The sequence below is a fragment of the Pogoniulus pusillus genome, chromosome 14 (assembly GCF_015220805.1).
Source record: "Pogoniulus pusillus isolate bPogPus1 chromosome 14, bPogPus1.pri, whole genome shotgun sequence".
NCBI lineage: Eukaryota > Metazoa > Chordata > Aves > Piciformes > Lybiidae > Pogoniulus > Pogoniulus pusillus.
In genome coordinates this window covers 12,617,957-12,642,321 of record NC_087277.1, presented here as the reverse complement: position 1 = coordinate 12,642,321, position 24,365 = coordinate 12,617,957, and the positions used below count along the sequence as shown (strand labels likewise).

The 24,365-nt window shown below is 43.0% G+C and overlaps 1 long non-coding RNA gene across 1 annotated transcript in view; it reads right to left on the bottom strand.

Moving 5' to 3' along the window:
- Positions 1 to 1,843: 1,843 nt before the first annotated feature.
- Positions 1,844 to 24,365, bottom strand: part of LOC135181048 (uncharacterized) — a 45,877-nt gene continuing 23,355 nt past the window's right edge. The window contains exons 2-3 of the long non-coding RNA XR_010304678.1: positions 4,543 to 4,662; positions 1,844 to 1,904 (exon numbers count right to left, since the gene is read on the bottom strand). This is a non-coding gene — a long non-coding RNA (uncharacterized LOC135181048). The remainder of the gene's footprint in view (positions 1,905 to 4,542; positions 4,663 to 24,365) is intronic.

Here is a 24,365-nt window from a genome sequence, read left to right as displayed (position 1 = left end):
CTAACCATCAGATACATTCATTTTTCACTGGAGCTAGTGCATCATCCACGCTACATCCAATGTTCTCAAAGGTCTTAGTCTGCCTTTTGAGACATTGTTCAGAGCTTGTGTTAGCACACATGAGAAGAAGGGGAAAACTGTTGTTACTGATCTCTCAGGCTTTTCCACTTGGAGCAGATGCCATGTGTTCATCTGGGATGAAACAGTTCTCTTAATTTCAGACCTAACATCTTCTCTTTCTTGACTGAAGACCTGCTCAGTTAACTAGACAACAGCTTTCTTGCTATGTGAGACAGAAGAAAAGGCTCTCCTCTACTTACACTCCAGGGAGCCTTTTTCCCCTGCTTCTTGTAACTGTTATAGTTGCAACATACTGGGCTCTTCTGTGTTAAAAAACGAAACCTTCTCTGTTCCAAGCCAAAGAGTATGAAAGTGACACCCACATTACTCACGTATTTTCAACAGTCACAGTAGTAACTATCCCCAGAAGATTAAAAAAACCCTGAATGCTAGCTTCAAGATGAAATCAGGAAGCAATTTTCAGAGTCCCTTAAGGTCATGTCCTGAATTTTAATTCCTACAAAAGGAAAGTGAATCAGATCTGAGACTTTTTATTCTAAAGAAAGGGAAATGAATGCAATTTAAAAGAATGAAGTTAAAGCATTTCAAAGTAGTTATGATTCAAGCATGGTAAGGAAATGCAGTTAATTTGAGAGTATCTATGATGCTGCCTTCATATGACATTAATAAATCTGGGTGGAGGTTTGTGGGGTTTTTTTTTGGCAGGAACAGTAATAGTTGTAAGTAATTCCAGTTTATAGTACAGCAATGTGTTTTAGTGAAATAGGAAGGAGACTGTAAATTGCTGTAAGTGAATGCTGTTGCATGTGGATTAGGAGGCATGAATCGGACAGTTTCAGCTTCATAGTGAGTTTCCATGCCATCACTTTGAGAGATTATTCCTATTCTTCTCACTTTAGGTGGCACATACAACTGCACAACATCAGAAAACCCTTGGAGCTGTCAGTTTTACACAATGACATTCATTCACCTCCTGGACCCCTGCATCCCCAACTGTCAATACAGTCATACAATGGAAGGGATCTTAAGGACAAAAATAGGTAGTTGGAGGGCTATTGACAAAGACCTAATGTCAAATGGATGACAACTGCTCTTTCAGTACAGAAAAAAACCCAAATGATTGCAATACAGAAGCTAGTGAGAATGAACACAGCAGGTTGCCTGCAGTCGTGGTTACATTAGATCTTCTTTAAGAAGAGAAAGGTTAGATGCCTGTGGAGCAAATATCAAGTTGTACAAATTCGAGTTGTAGACAATGGAAAAGAGAGGAATGTCTGTGAAGAGTCCAGTTGGTTCTCTTAAGAGGCTCTTAAGTGATGCAACACTTGTTTCACAGAGCAGATGATTGCTCCAACATCCTTCCATTGGTGTTTTGTGGTTTTTTTGTTTGTTTGTTTTTTGTTTAAGAGCACAACAGATGTATATTATTTTACTTTTAAAAGAAGGCAGGAAACTAATAATGTTCTTGCTGAATTGGAGAGGAATACAGAAAAGTTGTGCAGGGAAAGATGGATCATGCATGAATCCTTAACACCTAATACAGATACAGGATACATGAGAATTCCCTCAGAACCTTCCCCCCAACCAAGCTAAACCACCAAAACCCCAGTGCTCATTTTCTAACCCCGTACCCTCCCCAACATTGTCTCCCAATTAGGTCCAAGTAGGCCTGAATTGCACAGCTGGAATTGCAGCTGTGGCTTTGAAGGTTGCAAGCAGGGTTTCCTCCTTCATAGCTACCTAGTTGGACTTGATGATCTGTGAGGTCTCTTCCAACCCTGATGATACTGTGATACTGCGATACTGTGAATCCCTCTGGCGATCTGAAAGAAAGGGAGCAAATAGAGAGAGCTGACTTTGCTCCTCTCTTACAAAGTGTCAGCAGGATTATGGGAATGAATAACAAAGTTTCGACATTTGGAGATGCCCAAGTTCATCCCCTGGGGAGGACTTGTCTCTGTGGTCTTCTTAAGGGGAAATGGGACCACTTCAAACCACCACACACCCACAGCAAATCCCTGAACACTGAATTGACTCTCAGACTTCAGGGCTTGATGACAGCACTGCCTGATCTTCTAGGATTCTGAAAACTGAAGGGTAACTTGACTTTTTCAATGACTGCTTTTGCTGGAAGTGTAGTGCACAGTAAGCAAGGCCACTTAGTATTTTTGAAAATATTTAGAGTGGATCAGTGAATTCCTAAGCATGTTCTACCTTCCCAGTGACAGAGGTGCTGTCTTGTCTGTTTTTCTGTCGTGTTAGTGCTTTTTGACACAATTATACTGAGTACAAACAGGAATCACAGCCTTTAGCTATGTGAAAACAGTCATCCAGAAAGAAAATTCTCATTGCTCTGACCCAAATTTTCAAACTACTTAGAGCAGTGTATTTTCTGATTCACTCAAGCTGCTCTACAGTTATACCCTTGGTGAGATTTAATTTTCATAAACACCTCCAAGAATAGTAAATTATTCATTATCAAGACCTTTTCATTAACCACTGACATGTTATCAGTTCCTCTTTCTGCTCCCGTGAGAGAAAAATAGAGTCTATTAAGCCAGGAGCAAGAAAAGAATAGCTGTTTGGCACCTAAATTTCATTTAATTCTATAAATACTAAACATCAGTCATAACCTATGATTAGAAATTTTAGCTTACGATTCAGGGCTATGGATTCAAGGCTAGTGATTTGCAGTGTCTCTCCCATTTTTATCCATAATAGTAACTGTTAATTTTACCTAATTTAACTGTATTAAAACAAATCAATCCAGAACAAAATATGACCATTCCCTCTCTATGAACTGTTGTAAATCAGGAATAATCTGCTAAAAGCACTAGGCTTGCCTTTAGCTGACTTAGTCCATATGCACACTACTCTCCTGAAAAGAGGTAGACAACTGTGGACAAATTTAGAAGTTGCCTTAAATTTTAAGCTTTTAAAAATATATTAAAAGAAAATAAAGTCCAGATGCCATTTCAAAATGAGAAACCAGACTGTTCCTGCCAAAATGTAGAAATGAAATATAAACCAAACCAAACAAAACCCAAAAACCCAAGGAGTTTTATTTTGGTCATAGAATCATAGAATCATAGAATCAACCAGGTTGGAAGAGACCTCCAAGATCATCCAGTCCAACCTAATTTTCTGTCGAATTTGAATAGAATCCCTATTTATTCTCTGTGGTTATAAAAGTGCTTTTTTTCAGCAAATATGCTGTTCTTGATGAAAAAAATGAAATTATCTTCTTCACTTCTGCTCCCTTGATTCAGATGGTAAAAGGTTTTATTGACATCGTCATAACAACATGCACATAAATTCTGTATTTCTGTCAAAATTACTGCTCATATCTTACATTTTTTGGGTGTCCCTCCTGGATTATGGGCCCTTTGTAAGGAGTTGATCTGATTTCATGATAATGATCAATAGCTTGAGGCATACTCTATCATCAGAAACCCCCTGTGAGTTTGCAAATTGTCAGATGGATAAAGAAGGCTGCTTGTAGGTTGTGTTTATGACTCTATTATTTCTAGGAACTGCCACTACAGGCCCGTCAAGGTCATTATATCTCTTCCATGTTTGTCTTTGCACATAAATGTAAGTAATTACTGCTTTATAAATGTGTATCTGCTATTGAATCTCATTAAAACTTTTTCTGTGCATTTTCAATACTCATCTCCCTGCCTCCTAGTTACTCTTCAGCAAAAGCTGATTTTCCTCTGAAGGGAATATATACTTTGTGGGGAAAAAAAAAAAGATCCTGTAGATTATGGGCCCATTTGATTTAAAAATATAGTCTGTGTAAACCATTCAAGAGTTTGGGAGCACTGATAAACTTCAGACTCTCTAAAGACAATGAGAAAGATTGGCTGTCCAAGTGTTGCTCTCTATGCTAATACGAAGGAGACCTTTGAGCACCTTTCCAAACAAGGCTTTTTCACTGAAGTTCAAAAGAGTTTGAGCTTTTGAGGACCGGACTTAAACATAACAAGACATTCATAATAGACACTGCACTTCATTTGCAGAAGTGGAACTGGTGAGCTATTCTGATTTGATGTGATGGATTGAGGTAAACACTTAATGTGAGAATGTGATCCTTACTGTAAACATCTCTTTCTAAAATTGGATGCATGTTCCTGTCATACTCACATGATTAAAAAATAATAACATTAAAAATAGTTCTTCTGAATAAAAGCCATTTGAATGTAATTTGACACATGCAGTCTCCATCCCTTGCTTAGAGCTGCTAATGGCAATTTCAGTGGATTCAGGAACACACACACAAAACATTACAAAGCATGTAGTCTAATTGGTGCCCTCACTGGGATGTCTTGTCTTTGAATCAGATCTAAAAGACCTGCTTCTATCAGACAGAAGAAAACCCTACAAACATTTCATCATAAGAAATGGCTGTTTATGATTTTTCTTTCAGTGACAGGAAAACACCACAGTAACTGTACTCACCTTATGTCCTGTGTATAGAAAAAGAGGATATAGGATGCATCCAGTTTGTACTAATTGAGAAATGCCATTCCTTTATTGATAAGCCTTCATGTGTCCTTGTACCATTCACTGATTAAGCCCCTGCAAATATGCAAATATAAGTGTGTTAATATGCACTGGTGATGGACATCACCATGGTTGGACTATGTCTGAAGTATATTCTGGGCCTCTGGCTTTTCTGAGGTCATATGTCAATGTGTGTGATTTTTGGTTGTAGTTGTTCTTGTGGTTTGGGCTCTTTTCTGGAGGGGGGAGTCGTTTAGAGATTTTTTTTTCTTGGTGGATGTTTTGTTTGAGTGCTTTGGGAGTTCTTGTCTTTCGTTTTTGTTGTTTTCGTCTGGAAGTTTAGTTGTGTTTTTTTTCTAGTTTATTGTTTGTTTGACAGATATAGTTCTTTGAAAACAAATGGCTGCAGTAAGGACTGCCATCCTCTTGGAAAGTACTTTAAATTCTCAAAATAGACTGGTAATAATTCGGTTCCAAAACATTCATAATACCCTGGATTCCAGTTTAATCAAGGTGACGTCAAAATGCATGTTCATTAGTACTGTGGCAAGAGTCCTGCTTGCTAAATGAAGGAAACACAGAAGGTTAATGAAACCTCTTACATGTCGGTGAAAGAGTCAAATCTTTATAGGTGGATTAAATGTTGACTATTATTGGCAGGCCAGCTTTGTGTTTCCAAAGTTTGAACAATGACTGCAATAAAATTTTCATTATTTTATAGACTGACAGACCTCTGCAAATAATTTCTGCTGATTAAGTCTATTTTCTCTGACACTTGTACCAGAAACCCTTTATGCACTCAAGAGGCTCCCAAACTGTTATTTCTGTCTCGAAACTGAGATTAAAACTGTCACTCAGCAGCAGCAACAACAGAAGTTATTGCATAGTCTGGATGGTACAGATGATTGATAGTGGACTACAGCACACAGACTTTCACAGTAAGATCACTGCATTGTATGTGGTGGCAATGAAAAACAATGCAGCTATTTTCAATAGCTATTCGTTTGGAAAGACTTGTGTGTTTATGAAGTGGAAAATTGCCAGGCAGAAAGAGCAGTGACAGCAAGTTGATGTCTTTTAAAGTTTGTTCCACACATTTTTTCCAGATTTTATCAGACTCAAAAGTATGTATCCTCCTACACAGAAGAGACACACTTCACTACTGGAATTACTGCTCTTTTCTAAACAGTGAGGGAACAGGTATGCTCACTGGTCACAAAACTGTCAGCTTCATGACTGACCAACATACCTGTCACTTTCTTAGTGCTTCCCTCAGGAAGAACAAGATGGCCACATTCTTTTTGTCTGCTTTTGTTTTTCCCAGTGATAACAGTTGTTATGAAGAGGCACATTTCCGACTTTGATTTGATATGATTTATTACCACTCCATATGAACAAGCCTGAAAAAAAGGCTCTACAGGACTATTTGCTCATCAAGCTCTCTGCATGAAAAAATGTTGAGATACGAAAGAGGGAGATTAAAAACCACATTGCTCAAAAGGCCTTACTCAAAACATATTTTAAGAGTCACTCTCAGACAATTAATAGAATCATAGAATCAACCAGGTTGGAAGAGACCTCCAAGATCATCCAGTCCAACCTATCACCCAGCCCTATCCAATCAACTAGACCATGGCACTAAGTGCCTCATCCAGGCTGTTCTTGAAGTCCCCAGGGACGGTGCCTCCACCACCTCCCTGGGCAGCCCATTCCAATGGGAAATCACTCTCTCTGTGAAAAACTTCTTCCTAATATCCAGCCTATATTTTGCCCATTTTATTGAGCTTTTACTAGTTTATACAGCTACTAAAAAAACACTCCAGAAGTGAACCAAAGTGTGTTTCAGACATGTTTATGCTCTTTGACAGTTCAACACAGGCAATGATCCTTACCTTCGTACTTGTGTTTACAGATGCTGAGGCAAAGCTTTGTTAAACCCTCCCATGCTAGCATTGTGCCTGAAGTGCAGAAAGCTTCTCACTGAGATGCCAAGTATTAGCAACCCACATGGAAGAAAGATGAGCCTCTAGGGCCAGGGAAATGCTTTTACCTCAATGACAATGGATTATTTTGCTCCACAATGGTATTCAGGGCACCAAATGTTTTGATCCTTTGAATCTTTCTCTAAGTATCTGGTGTTGCTGTGGATGCTCTAAAGTAGATGAGACATGGGCATGGATAGCAGCTATGATGCCAAATGCATAGAAGACCAGTGCCTTTCTGGGGATGTTGGAAAGCCACATGGAATGCCACAGAGCTTCTAAAAAAAATAAGTAGAAACAAATATTTTAGCACATTAGTTGCTCTTTGGTTGCCCACATCTGAAAAAGTTACCCTCAACTCCTCTGTTTTATTCATGGTTCATCTATTTACAGGCATACCTTTTACATCTATTTGCTCTAGTGCAGCTAAAGGTCCAGGGGGAATACTGTGCGCTAGTCTGTCACTTGTTTCAGGACTGTTAAGCCTCTTTTCCTTCTCAGTAAAAATCACTCTGCAGGAAGCTGGAGAAGATCACCAAATTCTGCACAAAATGGTTTGGCTTAATTTCTTAAGTCTTCAGTACAGCTCAGATGCTATTTTTGTATATCCAGAGGTAAACACTGCTCTCTCCTGTGTGGAAGTGCCATGGGGATATTTTTCTATCTCACTGGTTGAAAAGGAATTATGCTCCTTACTCTCATTATCTCAGTCATTATGACTTCTTTGCTCTTTGACTTTGTTTTTAATCTGTAAGCTTTCCATACAGTTAATCTTCTAATGCTTCATTATCATCTGGTTCTAGCTGCTTGTGATTAACATCAAAAGAAGAAAAGATGACAGAGAATGGCTGAGAGAATATAACAGACTTCTAAATCTCAGAGCAAAGTGCTGGTTCCAATTTATTTGGTAATGAATAAAATAACAAAATAGTGGAAGATTTCTTGTTTCTTTCTGTGTAGTTAGAATCATAGAATCATAGAATCAACCAGGTTGGAAGAGACCTCCAAGATCATCCAGTCCAACCTAGCACCCAGCCCTATCCAGTCAACTAGACCATGGCACCAAGTGCCTCATCCAGTCTTTTCTTGAAGACCTCAGGTTGACCTTTAAGACTGCAAATGATTGTCAAGGAAACAGAATCATAATCCATAAACTAGTGTAAACAGCCAGTTTCACGTATTTCATAGAACCACAGAACTATTGAGGATGGAAGACACCTTTCAGATCATGAAGTCCAGCCACTGACCTTAAGTTCACAATCTCATCACTACTGCTAATCCACTGTCTCTAAGCCATATCCCCAGGTGCCGCACCCAGGTATCTACTAAATGCCTCCAGAAATGGTGACCACACCACCTCCCTGGACAGATGGTTCCAATGCTTGGTAACCCTTTCTGTAAAGATTTTTGTTCCTAATAATCAACCTGAGCCTCCCCTGACATGAGCTGAGGCTGTTTCCTCAACCTCCTGTCCTGGAATCCCATATTCCGCTCCTTCTGTGGTTTGAATGGGAGAGGAAAAGGCGGAAGAAAGCTGTTTCCCCCCCCTGCCCTGCAGGCATGAAGGGGGGGAGCAAAGGGCCCTTCCGGCAGGAGCGGTGCCCTGTGCAGTGCCTGCGCTGGTATCGGGCTGGGGATTGGCTGTGGTCTGTGCAGCTAGGCAGTGGTAACTCGACTCTGTCTAAGAAGAGTATAAATACTGGGGGGCTTCCTGCCTCGGGGTTCCCGCCTTAGAGTTCTCCCCGGCCTGGGTAGTTCCTACAGAAAGAGTCCCCTGGCGCTCCAAAGGACAAGCTCCTGAGAGACAGGAGCGCCCTTGCTTTGTCAGGCTTCCCGCCATAAGCACCCCCTTTATGCAGGCTTGATAGGCCTTCGTGAGCCTCAGAGGTCTTTGGACAGAGAGCGAGCGGACAAGCATCCAGAGCACACTTTCTCTCAGCCAGCCTGACTCACCTGTGAGCAAACTTTGGGCTCAGCCTGATTAATAGTGGGAAACAGTAGCTTAGCCTTTTCCAGCTCCTCACTTCCAAAATAGTCAAATTTACCTATGGTATCCTTCTAAGATCTTCTCAATCAAACTGAATCTGCTGATTAAAACTCAATTAATTTCTGTATGTAGTTTTGGGGGCAGATCTGCAGGAAAATAAAACAGTTCTATTTTTGTATATATTCCTGACTCGGCCACATCAATTCCCTGCCTCCACAACACCTCCTCTTCCAAAGACTAGACAACTGCCCTTTCCTTCATCATTCATCACTTGTGTCTAATGGCTCTACTGCCCTTCCCCAGCTTGGTTGCTCTTCACACACACTCCAGCTCCTCAATGTTTTTGGTTTGGTGTTTTTTTTGTTTTTGGGTGTTTTTTTTTTTTTTTGTAGCAGGAGGCCTCAAACTAAACACAGAACTTGAGTTGCAGCCTCCCCCATGCCAAGTACAGAGGCACAATCACTTCCTTCCTCCAGCTGGCTGATACAGCATTCCTGATACAGTATCACAGTATCACAGTATCATCAGGGTTGGAAGAGACCTCACAGATCATCAAGTCCAACCCTTTACCACACAGCTCAAGGCTAGACCATGGCACCAAGTGCCACGTCCAATCCTGCCTTGAACAGCCCCAGGGACGGCGACTCCACCATCTCCCCAGGCAGCCCATTCCAGTGTCCAATGACTCTCTCAGTGAAGAACTTTCTCCTCACCTCCAGCCTAAATTTCCCCTGGTGCAGCCTGAGGCTGTGTCCTCTCGTTCTGGTGCTGGCCACCTGAGAGAAGAGAGCAACCTCCTCCTGGCCACAACCACCCCTCAGGTAGTTGTAGACAGCAATAAGGTCACCCCTGAGCCTCCTCTTCTCCAGGCTAACCAATCCCAGCTCCCTCAGCCTCTCCTCGTAGGGCTGTGCTCAAGGCCTCTCCCCAGCCTCGTCACCCTTCTCTGGACATGCTCAAGCATCTGGCCTTGAACACCTGAGCACACTGCTGGCATATTCCTGACATACCCATGAACCATATGAGTTTTTTGTCTGATTGGTTACACTCTCTAAAACTTACATACACCTCCTTGAAATCAGCATCGCTCAGGTTGCACACAGCATGGATTAACAATAGCAACAGAAGATAAACTATGGAAAATATATTTACTGGTGTCACCTAAATTGTTACATACTATGAATGAAATCCCTCCTGCCTTACAGCAGCAGGAAAAGGAGATCAGACCTACAAATATTTCAGAAAGAAACTTAGCATTGGTATGCAGAAATCCCAAGAGAGTTGTGTCTCCATGGTAACCACAAATGAGGTTTTTTTCTGTCTGTTAAGCCATCCCTCCCTTGCCTTATGAGCCTGTTTGTCATATCCACCCTCATATGCCTAGGCACTAGAATACACCACCCCAAGACCTAGAGATAACAAATATGACAGTCGTATGAACAGATATTATTCCCATCTTACTCTTGACAAAGTCACCAGTGGGCTTGCAGCCTAGCAGCTACAGAGCCTGACTCTTGGAGGGTGCTTACAATAGTGACAATGGACATAATCAAAAAGAAAAGTCTGCAAAGACAGACACAGAAGTTGGAATGACTGAGGGTTTTTCTCCTCATAGACAATAGACAGGAAAATTACCCTCACTTAGACTGGGGGGTGGGGGGGAGGAAAATAAATGGAAAAATGTGGAAAACAAGGTTTCAGGTTGTGTGTGAGAGGCAGAATTCAGTCTTTTTAGTATATTGTTAATTTGTGGAATTGCTTTAAAAAGTACAGAGCCTGTAAAGGTGTTAATTCAATATAGCACATTCTGTCATGAGAGATTTATTTGAGTGAAAATGTCATACTGGTTATATTTAAAATAAGAGTTAATTATAACTGGTATCTGAAAAAATTGTTAGATCACTGTGAGTTTCTCTCAGCTGCAGGCCACTGTAGAAAATACAGTTAGACTGCTGCATTTTTGAGTGCCAAGACCTTCTAGGGTCTACAAGTATGCACAGATCTGTCTTTTTATTGTCCTACTGAGAAAAGATGTGTGAGGTAAAGCTAAAGAGAGAATCTAGCCACCACCCATGAATGGTTTGAATTTTGATCTGAATAGCATTTGTGCTCTGGCCCAAGGGGAAGCAGAACATTATGATCATGATCATTCTGGATGTTAGGAGGAAGTTGTTGGCAGAGAGAGTGATTTGCCATGGGAATGGGCTGCCCAGGGAGGTGGTGGAGTCGCCGTCCCTGGAGGTGTTCAAGCAAAGACTGGATGGGGCACTTAGTGCCATGATCTAGTTGATTGGCTAGGTGTGCTAGTTTGAAGCAAGCTAGGATGTTTTGGTAACAGAACTAGATAACAGGCAGTGAAATGAAAAACAATTGATGTCAACTTCTCTCATAGTCTCGCTGAGAGCTCTGGGAAGAAGAAAAACTTTTTCTCCATTTTGTCTCTCACTCTTGCTTTTGCCTTGGACCTGGTCACATCTCATTAACCCTGCTCCTACTAACCTTGCTCCCTAACCTCTTGGCTGCACCTCTTTTCTTCCTGAGAACTGGGGTAAGGTTAAGAGGGCCGGGGGGAGGTGTTGGGGTGGTTTTGAGAGCCCCTCCTGGGGACCTTGGTTTCTGGGAGGGGAGCTGTGCTTTTGTATTGTTTATCCTTTGTATATTTCTGTATATAATTGTATATAACTGTATATATTGTAAATAGCTGCTTGTAAATTCTGCTAGCTGTAAATAAATTGCTTCATCTATATTCCCAGGGTCCGTCTGAGTTAGCTGGGGCAAATACAAAGTGTGGCAGGGGCGGGGTAACCCCCAAACCATCACATTTTTTATTGGCTTTCCCAACGTGGGGCTAGATATTTCAGTGAGTGGAAATTAGCTCTGGGAATTAAGATGAAGCTAATCAAGCAGCTATTGTATTTGGTTGGTGCATTGCTCTGGTCTGGTTTTGTTTACTTGGCATTTAATTGGATAAAAGCTCAGATTGTTGCTTATTTCATTGATCTGGCTTATAATAAGGCTAAAGCTAAGGTTTCAGATATGTTCTGGAGCTGGGGTGATTTTATTCTTGGTTATGCTGGTTTTAATATCTCTGAGAATATTACCAAGGACATTACAGGAGCTCTGGTCAATAATGTGACAATCAATGGAAATTCTGCTTTAAATATGGCTCTAATGAGAGTTATTCAGCCTAAGACAGGAATTCCAACTGTTTGTATAGGCACATGCTCATGTAAAACTGTTTTTCTTCTCACAATTTTTAATATTTGCCTCATGATTTTGATATTCATATTAATTTTGGCATTATTGGTGAAAAATTCAAAACCAGTTTCTGTAAGGACTAGGAAAAATTCTGTGTCTCAGAAGCAGTCTCTTTCACAGCAAAACAAGGGAACACAGTTATCGGCTTCCCCCTTGCCAGCCTCTCCACCCTCCTCTATAGGTTCTGGGAACACAGCCAGTGTTCCCACCACTAACATAAACACTGATAACAAAAACAACAACAATCCGCAGAGTTCGGTAGGAGCCTCAGGAGCACAGGCAGGTACCCAAAATCAGAATGTTCCTAGCAAAAATGAAAACACCTCAGGGTTGGCAGGCATCCCAGGAGGACAGGCAAACAATCCTACTAGTGCTGGTAACACTAGCCCAGTCAGTCCAAATCCTAATGACACCAGCTCAGCTAATTCAAACCCCCAGCCAGCAGACCAGAACCAAAATCCTCCTGTTAAAAGCAAGGCAGATTTGAACTCACAAGCTCCAGGTCAGACCCCTAAGGATACAAATGCTCCAAGTCAGACCTCCTAAAGATTCAAATGCTCCAAGTCAGACTCCTAAAGATTCAAACCCTCCAGCAGACACATCCAAGTCTGTTGCTGCTCAGGCCCTTCTGGCACCTGCTAAGGCAAAAGCTAAGACAAAGAGTGGTTCACAGGAGGATGTAAGACAGGGGACCTCTGGTGATCAGCAGCAAGAGGAGGAAGAGGAGGCAGTTAGTCTGCGAGACCTTGTACATGTGCTGAGACAACAATACTCAAGTGAGAGGAGCGCTGTGAGGTTAGCTGCCAAGAGAGAGGATGGTTCCAATGAGTTTAGGAATGCTATGAGGAAGATTGTGTTAGGCCCGGCACCACCAGAACAACAGGAGGAAGAGGAGGAAGATGACATCCAAGGCTCCAAGGATCCACTCAGAGAGGTCAGGGAAGTTAGGAAGGAATACACAAGGGAATCAGGTGAGCCAATCTTAAGCTGGCTAGTGAGATGCCGTGGCATTGGTGCTAATGCTCTGCAGGTAGGAGACAAGTCTGCCAAGCAGCTGGGACCACTCACTAAGGAGAGTGGAGTGGACAAACACCTAGCAAGTCCTCTTGGTAGGGTTAGCTTGTGGACACGCCTTTTGTTGGCTGTGGCTATGAGATATCCTTCCCGAGATGATTTACCATGGGCTGCCAAGAAGTGGAACACTGTTGAGCAGGGAATTAAGCTTCTGAAAGAGTTTGCTGTGAAGGAAGTGCTTTATGGAGATCATGGCACTCATGAGCCTGATGATATTCCTTTGGGAACAGGTCTCATGAAGAAGCTGATTAAGCTTGCTCCTTCATCCTATGCTAACATCTTGGCCAGTAAATTCCTAGCAAGGAGTGATAATGGAAGATCTTTCACTGTTGGTGAATTCACTGACCAGCTCAGGCAGATAGAGGATAGCTTGTCACATTCTGGCCTAGTCTCTGCCATACAAACTATGACCACAGAAATTAAAGATACCATGAAAGAACTGAAGGAGGATCTCAAAAACATTACCAATCTGGTAAAGGATACCATTCCTGCATCATCTGAATGGGTGCATGTTTCTGCAGTCAGGAACAGACGCCCACCTCCTGCAAGGCAATTCCAGCCCAGGAGGAGACAAATTCCACCTAGACAGCAGCAATCACGTGCGTCACTGTGGATACTTCTGCGTGACACATATGGGGAGAACATGAACAAATGGGATGGTAAACCTACTTCAGCTCTTTCAAAGAGAGTCAGGGATCTGCAGAGCGGCAGAAACAGAGGCAATAATGCCAGGAAAGTAGCTGTCACTTCTTCAGCTCCTGAGAGCAACTGCAATTGTTCCAACAGTTGCAATTCCTCTCACAACAACACCAATCACTGTGTACACCCTACATGCCATGTTCAGCATTAGGGGTGCCCTGCCTCCAGCCAGGAGGAGGAAAGGGATAGTGGAGAGACCCGAATCTATTGGAATGTATTCATTAGGTGGCCTGGCAGTTCAAGAGTTCGGAAATACAGGGCTTTAGTTGACACAGGTGCTCAGTGTACTTTATTGCCATCAAATTGCAAAGGGACAGAGTCCATTTCTATCTTTGGAATCACTGGTGGATCTCAAGAGTTAACTAAGATACAGGCTGAGATCAGTTTAACTGGTAAAGAGTGGAAGACACATACTATTGTAACTGGTCCTGATGCGCCTTGCATTCTGGGAATTGACTTTTTGAGACAAGGTTGTTTCAAAGATCCTAAGGGTCATAAATGGGCTTTTGGAATAGCATCTGTAGAGATTGAGGATGATAAATTGAAATTGTCTATTAGACCTGAACTTTCTGATGAATCTGCAGTTGTGGGACATCATGACATAGAGGACCTGGAAGTGCCAATTGCAACTCAAACTGTTCATCATAGGCAGTACAGAACTAACCGTGACTCTTTGTTGCCCATTCATCAGCTGATTCGTCAACTGGAGAGTCAGGCTGTCATTGAGAAAGCTCATTCACCTTTCAACAGTCCCATCTGGCCTGTGCGCAAACCTACGGGCGACTGGAGACTGACAGTTGACTTTCGTGCCCTCAACGAGGTGACGCCACCCATGAGTGCAGCTGTGCCAGACATGCTGGAACTCCAGTACGAGCTGGAATCGAAGGAGGCTAAATGGTATGCAACCATAGACATTGCTAATGCTTTCTTCTCTATTCCCATAGCAAAGGAGTGCAGGCCTCAGTTTGCATTCACCTGGAGAGGAATCCAGTACCAGTTCAACCGTTTGCCTCAGGGGTGGAAACACAGCTCAACCATCTGTCACTCAGTCATCCACAATGCACTGGAGAAAGGTAAAGCTCCAGAGCACATCCAGTACATCGACGACATCATTGTGTGGGGCCAAACTGCTGAGGAAGTCTTCGAGAAAGGTAACAAAATCATTGACATTCTGTTGCAAGCAGGTTTTGCCATTAAGAGAGACAAGGTCAAAGGACCTGCCAGAGAAATTCAGTTTCTGGGAGTGCGGTGGCAGGATGGTCGCCGTTACATTCCTCAGGATGTGATCAACAAAGTCTCTACCATGGCTGTTCCCACCAGTAAGAAGGACACACTTTCTTTTCTTGGTGTGGTGGGATTTTGGAGACTACACATTCCTGGTTTCAGTCAGATTGTCAAACCTCTGCATGATGTGACTCGTAAGAGAAACAATTTCGAGTGGGGACCTGAACAACAAGCAGCCTTTGATCAGATCAAGCGAGAAGTAGTCCACGCAGTGGGCTTGGGACCTGTGAGATCTGGTCCGAACATTAAAAACATTCTGTACACGGCTGCCAGTGACAATGGTCCAACTTGGAGTCTTTGGCAGAGAGCTCCAAATGAGACACGTGGTCGTCCACTTGGTTTCTGGGGACGTTGTTACAGAGGTTCAGAGACAAATTACACTGCAACTGAGAAAGAGATTCTAGCAGCCTATGAGGGAGTGAAAGCAGCTTCTGAAGTGATTGGAACTGAGTCACAATTGCTTTTAGCTCCTAGACTGCCAGTTCTTAACTGGATGTTCAAAGGCAAAGGTTCATCACCACATCATGCCACAGATGCAACCTGGTCTAAATGGATGGCTTTGATAACCCAACGAGCACGAATGGGTAATCTTGACCGACCTGGTCTGGTGGAGGTGATCAACAACTGGCCGGAAGGCACAGACTGTTCCAAACCTCCGGAGGAGAAAATAACTCGTGCTGAGGAAGCTCCTCCCTATGGTGATCTCTCTGATCAGGAAAAGAACTATGCTTTGTTCACAGATGGTTCCTGTCGTCTTGTTGGGAACAAGCGAATATGGAAGTCAGCAGTTTGGAGTCCAACCAGGAGAGTTACCGAAACGAAAGATGGCGAAGGAGAATCCAGTCAGTTCGCTGAGGTAAAAGCTGTTCAACTTGCTCTTGATGTGGCTGAACGTGAGAATTGGCCTATCCTTTACCTCTACACCGACTCATGGATGGTAGCCAATGCTCTATGGGGTTGGCTGAAGGACTGGAAGAAGAATGGTTGGCAGAGGAAAGGAAAGCCTATTTGGTGTGCTGATCTATGGCAGGACATTGATGCACGGCTGGAGAGCATTCCAGTGAAGGTGCGGCACGTAGACGCACACATGCCTAAGAGCAGAGCCACTGAGGAACATCAACATAACCAGAAGGCAGACCAAGCTGCTAAGATTGCTCAAGTTGATACCAACTCTGAACTTGACATTGACCTTGATTGGAAACACCGAGGTGAGCTGTTCTTAGCTCGGTGGGCCCATGACTCATCTGGACATCAAGGCAGAGATGGAACATACCGATGGGCTCGTGATAGGTCGATTGACTTGTCCATGGACGCTATCACCCAAGTCATCTATGACTGCGACATTTGTGCTGCTATTAAGCAGGCTAAGCGAATCAAGCCCTTATGGTATGGTGATAGATGGTCAAAGTACAAGTATGGTGAAGCCTGGCAGATTGACTACATCACTTTACCTCGATCTCGTTCTGGCAAGCAGTATGTGCTAACGATGGTAGAAGCCAGCACTGGATGGTTGGAAACCTATCCAGTTCCACATGCTACTGCACGTAACACCATTGTTGGTTTGGAGAGACAGATCTTGTGGAGACATGGAACTCCAGAGAGAATTGAGTCAGACAATGGTACTCATTTCAAGAACAATCTTGTGAAAAACTGGGCCAAAGAGCATGGTATTGAATGGATCTATCACATACCCTACTATGCACCAGCTTCAGGGAAGATTGAGCGCTACAACGGTTTGCTGAAAACCACCCTAAAAGCCATGGGGGGTGGAACTCTGAAAAACTGGGACAAACATTTAGCAGAAGCTACCTGGTTGGTAAATAGTAGAGGTTCAGTAAACAGAGCAGGACCTGCACAATCAGATTTGGTCCAAACAGTAGACGGTGATAAAGTTCCTGTTGTACATGAGAAGAATCTGTTAGGGAAAACTGTTTGGGTATTTTCTCCTTCGGGCGAAAGGAAACCTGTCCGAGGGGTGGTTTCTGCTGAAGGTCCTGGTCATACATACTGGGTAATGCAGGAGAATGGTGAAATCCAGTGTATTCCACAGAGAAATTTAACCTTAGCTGAGAGAGTTTAAATTCAAGCTGTTAGGAGTTTTCTGTTCTAGGTAACATCGGCGCCCAACACTGAAAGAATCTACGATAGAATCTACAGTACATGAGCACGAACCCAACATCACCTGGGAGTCCCTGTTCTGAGCTTTTGAATCACCTACATCTGATTGAAGTGTGAACAGAACTTGTATATATTGTTTTAGTGTAAATATTGGTTTAGATTAGATTGGATAATTCTCAGCGATACTCTGAGCGAAGTAGACAAGGGGTGGATTGTGCTAGTTTGAAGCAAGCTAGGATGTTTTGGTAACAGAACTAGATAACAGGCAGTGAAATGAAAAACAATTGATGTCAACTTCTCTCATAGTCTCGCTGAGAGCTCTGGGAAGAAGAAAAACTTTTTCTCCATTTTGTCTCTCACTCTTGCTTTTGCCTTGGACCTGGTCACATCTCATTAACCCTGCTCCTACTAACCTTGCTCCCTAACCTCTTGGCTGCACCTCTTTTCTTCCTGAGAACTGGGGTAAGGTTAAGAGGGCCGGGGGGAGGTGTTGGGGTGGTTTTGAGAGCCCCTCCTGGGGACCTTGGTTTCTGGGAGGGGAGCTGTGCTTTTGTATTGTTTATCCTTTGTATATTTCTGTATATAATTGTATATAACTGTATATATTGTAAATAGCTGCTTGTAAATTCTGCTAGCTGTAAATAAATTGCTTCATCTATATTCCCAGGGTCCGTCTGAGTTAGCTGGGGCAAATACAAAGTGTGGCAGGGGCGGGGTAACCCCCAAACCATCACACTAGGGCTGTGTGCTAGGTTGGCCTGGATGATCTTGGAGGTCTCTTCCAACCTGGTCAATTCTATGATTCTAATTCCTGGCATCATGGAACAAATCACACTGGGGATTTTGAAGAGGTGACTGGGTTTCCAATGCTGAACAATTTATAAGATATAGGTAGAAGACGTAAGGAGCTGATGAAGGCTGACAGCCAAAGGTTCAGACTTTGGGCACTCAACAAGGAATAGTCATCTTTCATTCCCCACATAGTGGAGAGAAGATGGCAATGCAGAACTGCCTATCTTAAGCTGAAAATGCATCAGCACTTTTTTGTTTCCTTGTTGTGAGACAAACAGACTCTTTCTGGTAAGTTATTAGAGAGAAATGATTTTGCACCTAGCAAATTATTCACACATTCTGTTTTGCTTTAATTTCACATGAAGAATGCAAAAGTAAACTGAAAGTACTTGGTCCCTGCAAATTTAATGTCATACTTAAAAAGGGAGATGAACCCAAATATTCTTCTTGTGCAAGAGAATTTATATTTGGCATTGGTAACCAGCTGGAAAGGCAGAGACATCCACTTCCTCTATGATTTGCTTGTTATTATTAGATTCATCAAAGAGAGGATAATGTTTGGGGGTTTTTTTTTGGTATGAAAAGGAGAAAATGTTATAGCTGTGAGTTTGGAGAAACGTTTGCCTAAAAAAGTGCAGAGGGGAAAATTGAAAAACTCCAAACACCCACAAATCTACCACCTTTCCTCATCAGATGATCAAGAAGCCTTTTGTCCTGTACGTGTTTGATCAAGGTCCCATTTACTACCATAGAAAAAGTAGATCAGGCTTTTTTTTTTTGGTCAAACATGCAAATACACATCTTTGCAGGATCTGTGCATGATTGAATGCATCACTATTCTAAAGTTGTATGTTACCTAAGTTCTGGTCCTGAATGCTCATCCTGAATGAATCTGTGAAGGTGAGTAACTTTGGACCACAGATCTGAGTGAAACCAGATGCCCATGAATATAGCTACAAGTTACCATGCAATGGCCAGTAACTTCCAAGAGATCACCAAAACTGTTGAATGGACAATGGGGTGGACAGAAATCTGACTGAAAGATAGAGCTCAGAGAGTTGTGGTCAGTGGCACAGAGTCTAGTTTAAGGCCTGTAGCAAGCAGTGTCCCACAAGAATCTGTACTGGGTCTGTACTGTTCAACATATTGACCAGTGTCTTGGATGAAGGCAAAGAATGTACCCTCAGCAGGTTTGCCAGTGACAAAACTGGGGGGGGTTGACACACCAGAAAGCTGTGCTGCCATCCAGTGGCATCCATCTGGATGGGCTGGAGAGTTGGGCAGAGAACAACCTCATTAAATTTGACAAGGATAAGTGCAGGGTACTGAATTGAGGGAGGAATAACACCACATATCAGGAAAAGGTGGGGGCTGACCTGATGAAAAAGCACTTCTGGGGAAAAACACTTGAAAGTCCTGGTGGACAGCAGGGTGACTGCAAGTCAGAAATATGTCCTCTGACCAAGAAAACCAAAGGTATCCTGGAATACATCAAATCGAGTGTGGCAAGCAGGTCAAGGCAAGAGAGATTCTCATTCCCCTCTTCTCTGTCCTGGTAACTCCTCATCTGGAGTACTATGTTCAGTCATAGGCTCTCCGGTTCAAGAAGAAGAGGGAACTGTTTGAGATGTTATAGCAAAGAGCTACAAAGATGATTAAGAGACTAGAACATCTCTCTTGTGAAGAAAGATCAAGGGACTTGGGGCTCTTTTAGCATGGAGAAGATAAGACCTGAGAGAGGATCTTCACAATGATTGTGAATACTTCAAGGATGAGTGCCAGGAGAGCGGAGCCAGTCTTTGTTCAGTGGTGCCCAGTGACAGGACAAGAGATAACAGGCATAAACTTGAACATAGTTTCATTTAAACTTGAGGAGAGATGTTTTTACTTTGAGGGTGGTAGAGATCTGAAGCAGCCTGCCCAGAGAAGTGATGGAGTGTCCATGTGCAACCTGCTCTAGGTGAGCCTGCTCTGGTGGGGCAGGTTCCCAACCTCTGGCTGCCATAAATCACAGATAGTTTCTCTGTCCCCACAGCAAACCTGATCCCCAAATCTCTAGGGAAAGAACAGTGCATGACAGCTGCAAATAGAAGATAATATCAAGAGGTTGATCATGCCCTGAGCATGGATGAAAGCACAAGCAAAAATAAAAGTTTTTGTAATTCTGGCTACAGAACTTTTTTTTCCAACTGGAGGCTGAGAGATAGTTTAGGAAGGAACATGCTAGTGAGACACCACTAATAGGGCATTGAAATGCTTCTTGCTGTCACTGACACACCAAAATACCATGCCCAGGGATTATATTCTCTAATATTTCAGAAGAAAACCAGTTTTCTCTGTATCCCAAAAGAAAAGTTAGACATCAAGATCCCAGGAATTGTGCAGTAATCTAATTAAGTATTGTTATGAACAGTGCATAACAAACTCACCATGATCTGCATCCTTTCATCCTCTTTTTGTGAAGCCAAACAAATTCTCTTATCCTGTCATCACACAGTTTAATTTCAAGCTTCTGTCTCATCCTTTTTCTATCCTACAATCTCCTCTTGAACAACTCACTTCAAGTTTCCATGATCTAATCACTTCCACTGCAGTAATTAAAGTGCTTCATCTCCATGACAGTCTGGGACCTCCTTACAGAACTTCCCTTTCTATTACAATCCTTCTTATTTTTAGTTTAAAAAGATTTATTCCCAGGTCAGCCTCAAATATAAACATTTCCTCTCAGTCCTCATTTTCTCAGGTTTCCCAAGCTGACTTTTTTTAATCTATTTTGAAATAAATTCTCTATTTTCCCAACTATCCATCATTGTTCAACTTGTTAATTTCTCTTTACTATAGGTGAACAAAACATATCTTAAAAAAAAACAATAAATAAACTTTAGGCAAACTTAATTTATGGAATTTTTGATTTAACCCTGGGTGACAGATGTATCACAGTATCACAGTATCACCAAGGTTGGAAGAGACCTCACAGATCAAGTCCAACCCTTTACCACAGTGCCCAAGGCTAGACCATGGCACCAAGTGCCACATCCAACCTTGCCTTGAACTGCCCCAGGGACGACGACTCCACCACCTCCCCAGGCAGCCCATTCCAGTGTCCAATGACTCTCTCAGTGAAGAACTTTCTCCTCACCTCGAGCCAAAATTTCCCCTGGCGCAGCCCGAGGCTGTGTCCTCTTGTTCTGGAGCTGGCCACCTGAGAGAAGAGAGCAACCTCCTCCTGGCCACAACCACCCTTCAGGTAGTTGTAGACAGCAATAAGGTCACCCCTGAGCCTCCTCTTCTCCAGGCTAAACAACCCCAGCTCCCTAAGCCTCTCCTCGTAGGGCTTATGCTCGAGGCCTCTCACCAGCCTCGTCGCCCTTCTCTGGACACGCTCAAGCATCTCAGTGTCCTTTCTAAACTGGGGGGCCCAGAACTGAACGCAGTACTCGAGGTGTGGTCTGACCAGTGCAGAGTACAGGGGCAGAATGACCTCCCTGCTCCTGCTGACCACACCACTCCTGATGCAGGCCAGGATGCCACTGGCTCTCTTGGCCACCTGGGCACGCTGCTGGCTCATGTTCAGGCGGGTATCAATCAGTACCCCCAGATCCCTCTCTGTCTGGCTGCTCTCCAGCCACTCCGACCCCAGCCTGTATCTCTGCATGGGGTTGTTGTGGCCAAAGTGCAGCACCCTGCACTTGGAGCTATTGAACCCCATCCCATTGGCCTCTGCCCATCTGTCCAGGCGGTCAAGGTCCCGCTGCAGAGCCCTTCTGCCCTCCAGCTCAGTCACATCTGCCCCCAGCTTAGTGTCATCTGCAAACTTGCTGATGACTGACTCGATGCCCTCATCCAGATCATCTATGAAGATGTTAAAGAGGATGGGGCCCAGCACTGATCCCTGAGGGACACCACTAGTGACTGGCCGCCAGCTGGATGTGGCACCATTCACCACCACTCTCTGGGTCCGGCCCTCCAGCCAGTTCCTAACCCAGCACAGAGTGTTACCATCCAAGCCGCGGGCTGACAGCTTAGTGATACACATGAGGTCAGAACAAATGAAAGTTGATGGGTTCAGGTAGATTTGAACTTCAGGGTGTTATGGCCTGTGCTATCTGTGAACCTCTAGAGAAGAATTATTTCAGCAAGACTTTGAAGATTTTCTGCTAGAAAACACATTCTAAGGAGACAGAAATATTGATGGATTCTGACAGTAAACTACAGTGACATCCCACAAGGCTGTATGGTTGTGCTAGGTGTCAGACACCCTCTCATTTGGTCACTGTGGATTATGATGTAAGAGCTGAAGCTTCTGCTGTTTATCACTTTTAGATACTTTTGCCATTAAGCTACTTCTGCTTTTGTTAGTCCCTGAAAAACAAGAGGGATTTAGTTGCAGCTGCCGATGTGCATCTTTACATTTACAACTTCTGAACATATTCTACAGCATAAGTAACGTCAAGTCTAATGTGTTCAGTGTTTTGAGGCACTCTAGATGAAAAGGGAGTTTAAGAACTGGTGCTTTGACTCCTTGTTGCAACAGATTTCAAAGATATCTGCCATCTGCTAATCAGCTAAATCATTACAAATTAATATGAGCTAGACAGGAGGAAAGTTTGCCATTCCAAATGCAAGTTACCCATTCCAACAGGAAGACATGGAGGCAGTATCAAGTCTCCTATTAACTCAATGTATCAAACCCAGGAGTGTGGTTGCTAGACAAATCCATCACTGAATGAAACATATTACAGCTCACCTGGTGATTCTGTACTGAAGCCACTATGCACTGGCTTCAACAAGAAGAGTTTTCCACAGGCTTATTTTCTTTTCTGTGCATTTTGAAATTGTCTTCTCTGTTCTCTGTACCTATGAATTTTCCCCACAATCTTGACAAATAGTTTGTAGTGACATCGAGCAAGCATTTAAAAAAGGTTTATCTGTGTTTCACACAATTCACCTTATCCTGTTTAGAGGCCTGTGTTAGCAAAATACTTTTAGAGAATACAGCTCAGAAGTGAATAGGCTTTTTTATTTTGGTCAAAGCCACAAAAATACAGAAGACAGTGCTGGTACTCCCTACCTGCTGGATCTTATGCTCTCCTTCATACCACTAACAGTTGCATTAACAAAAACAGTGAGGATGGTGCATGGTAATGAGGCAGCCACATTAAGGAAAAATGCCTGGTCCTCTACTTCTACACATTTGCTGAGGGCAGTGAAGCTAAGTACTTCTAAACATTTCCAATTCACACTCCATTTTCTGTGTGCTAGTATGAATGGCAGCAATGTGGTGTACCTCTGATGTACAGGAAGCTAGTCTGAGCATCTTTGCTCAAGAAAGTTAAAATGTCTCCTAAAGAAATCTATTGTAGTAGTAACAGCTTTGTACAGTTGTTCCATGCAGTTCTTAACAAATTATTCTGCTATTATGCTGCTTCACCTGTGCAGAACAGAAAGTGATTCTCTACCCATGAGTAAAGAAAGGGCCATAGAATCCCTCTCCCTGGAAGTCTGAAGCTGACAGTAAAGACAGACAGTTTTCCATTTATTCCTGAAAATGCCACAAGCCCAGAGGTTACCTTTCACTTTGGAAGGAGGGGAATGAATACCCAAAATAAAAGAAAGAAGAGATTTCCTCAGCACAAACTGCACGGGAATACTCTGTGCATCAAAAATTAGCTAAAATAAGGGTGACCAAGGGAAGTTATTCTGCCCATGTACTCAGCACTGCTCAGGTCACACCTTGAGTACTGTGTCCAGTTCTGGGCTTCTCAATTGAAGAGAGATGTTCAGGTGCTGGAACGTGTCCAGAGAAGGGCAACAAAGCTGGTGAGAGGCCTGGAGCACAAATCCTATGAGGAGAGGCTGAGGGAGCTGGGGGTGTGCAGCCTGCAGAAGAGGAGGCTCAGGAGTGACCTCATTGCTGTCTACAACTACCTGAAAGGAGGTTGTAGCCAGGTGGGGGTGGCCTCTTCTCCCAGGCAACCATCAATGGAACAAGGGGACACAGTCTCAAGTTGTGCTGGGGGAAGTCTAGGCTGGATGTTAGGAGGAAGTTGTTGGCAGAGAGAGTGATTGGCATTGGAATGGGCTGCCCAGGGAGGTGGTGGAGTCACCATCCCTGGAGGTGTTCAAGAAAAGCCTGGATGAGGCACTCAGTGCCATGGTCTAGTTGACTGGATAGGGCTGGGTGCTAGGTTGGACTGGATGATCTTGGAAGTCTCTTCCAACCTGGTTGATTCTAAGAATAGAAAGCATTCCCAGAGCATTCCTTCACAAATTTATTGCAAATTATTGATCAGAGCTCTTGTACAGACAGGAGTTAAATGATGCAGATTAGCAGATCTGTGATTTGCTATTTTTTTTTTATCTAGGGATAGGTTTTTTAATTGCAAAAATCTGAATGTTGCAGGTGGTATTCGGGGGCTGCTTCCTGTTGTCAAGAAATAAATCTCTGTTATGAAAGCTCATAGTTTTTTTTTTTTTTAATATGAAATCATCTGAAGAAGGAAACATGACATTTGATGAGAGGCTAAAAGCTGCTACTCCAAATAGCTCAATGAATGAGTTTGCCTGAGTAAAAATAAAGTTAA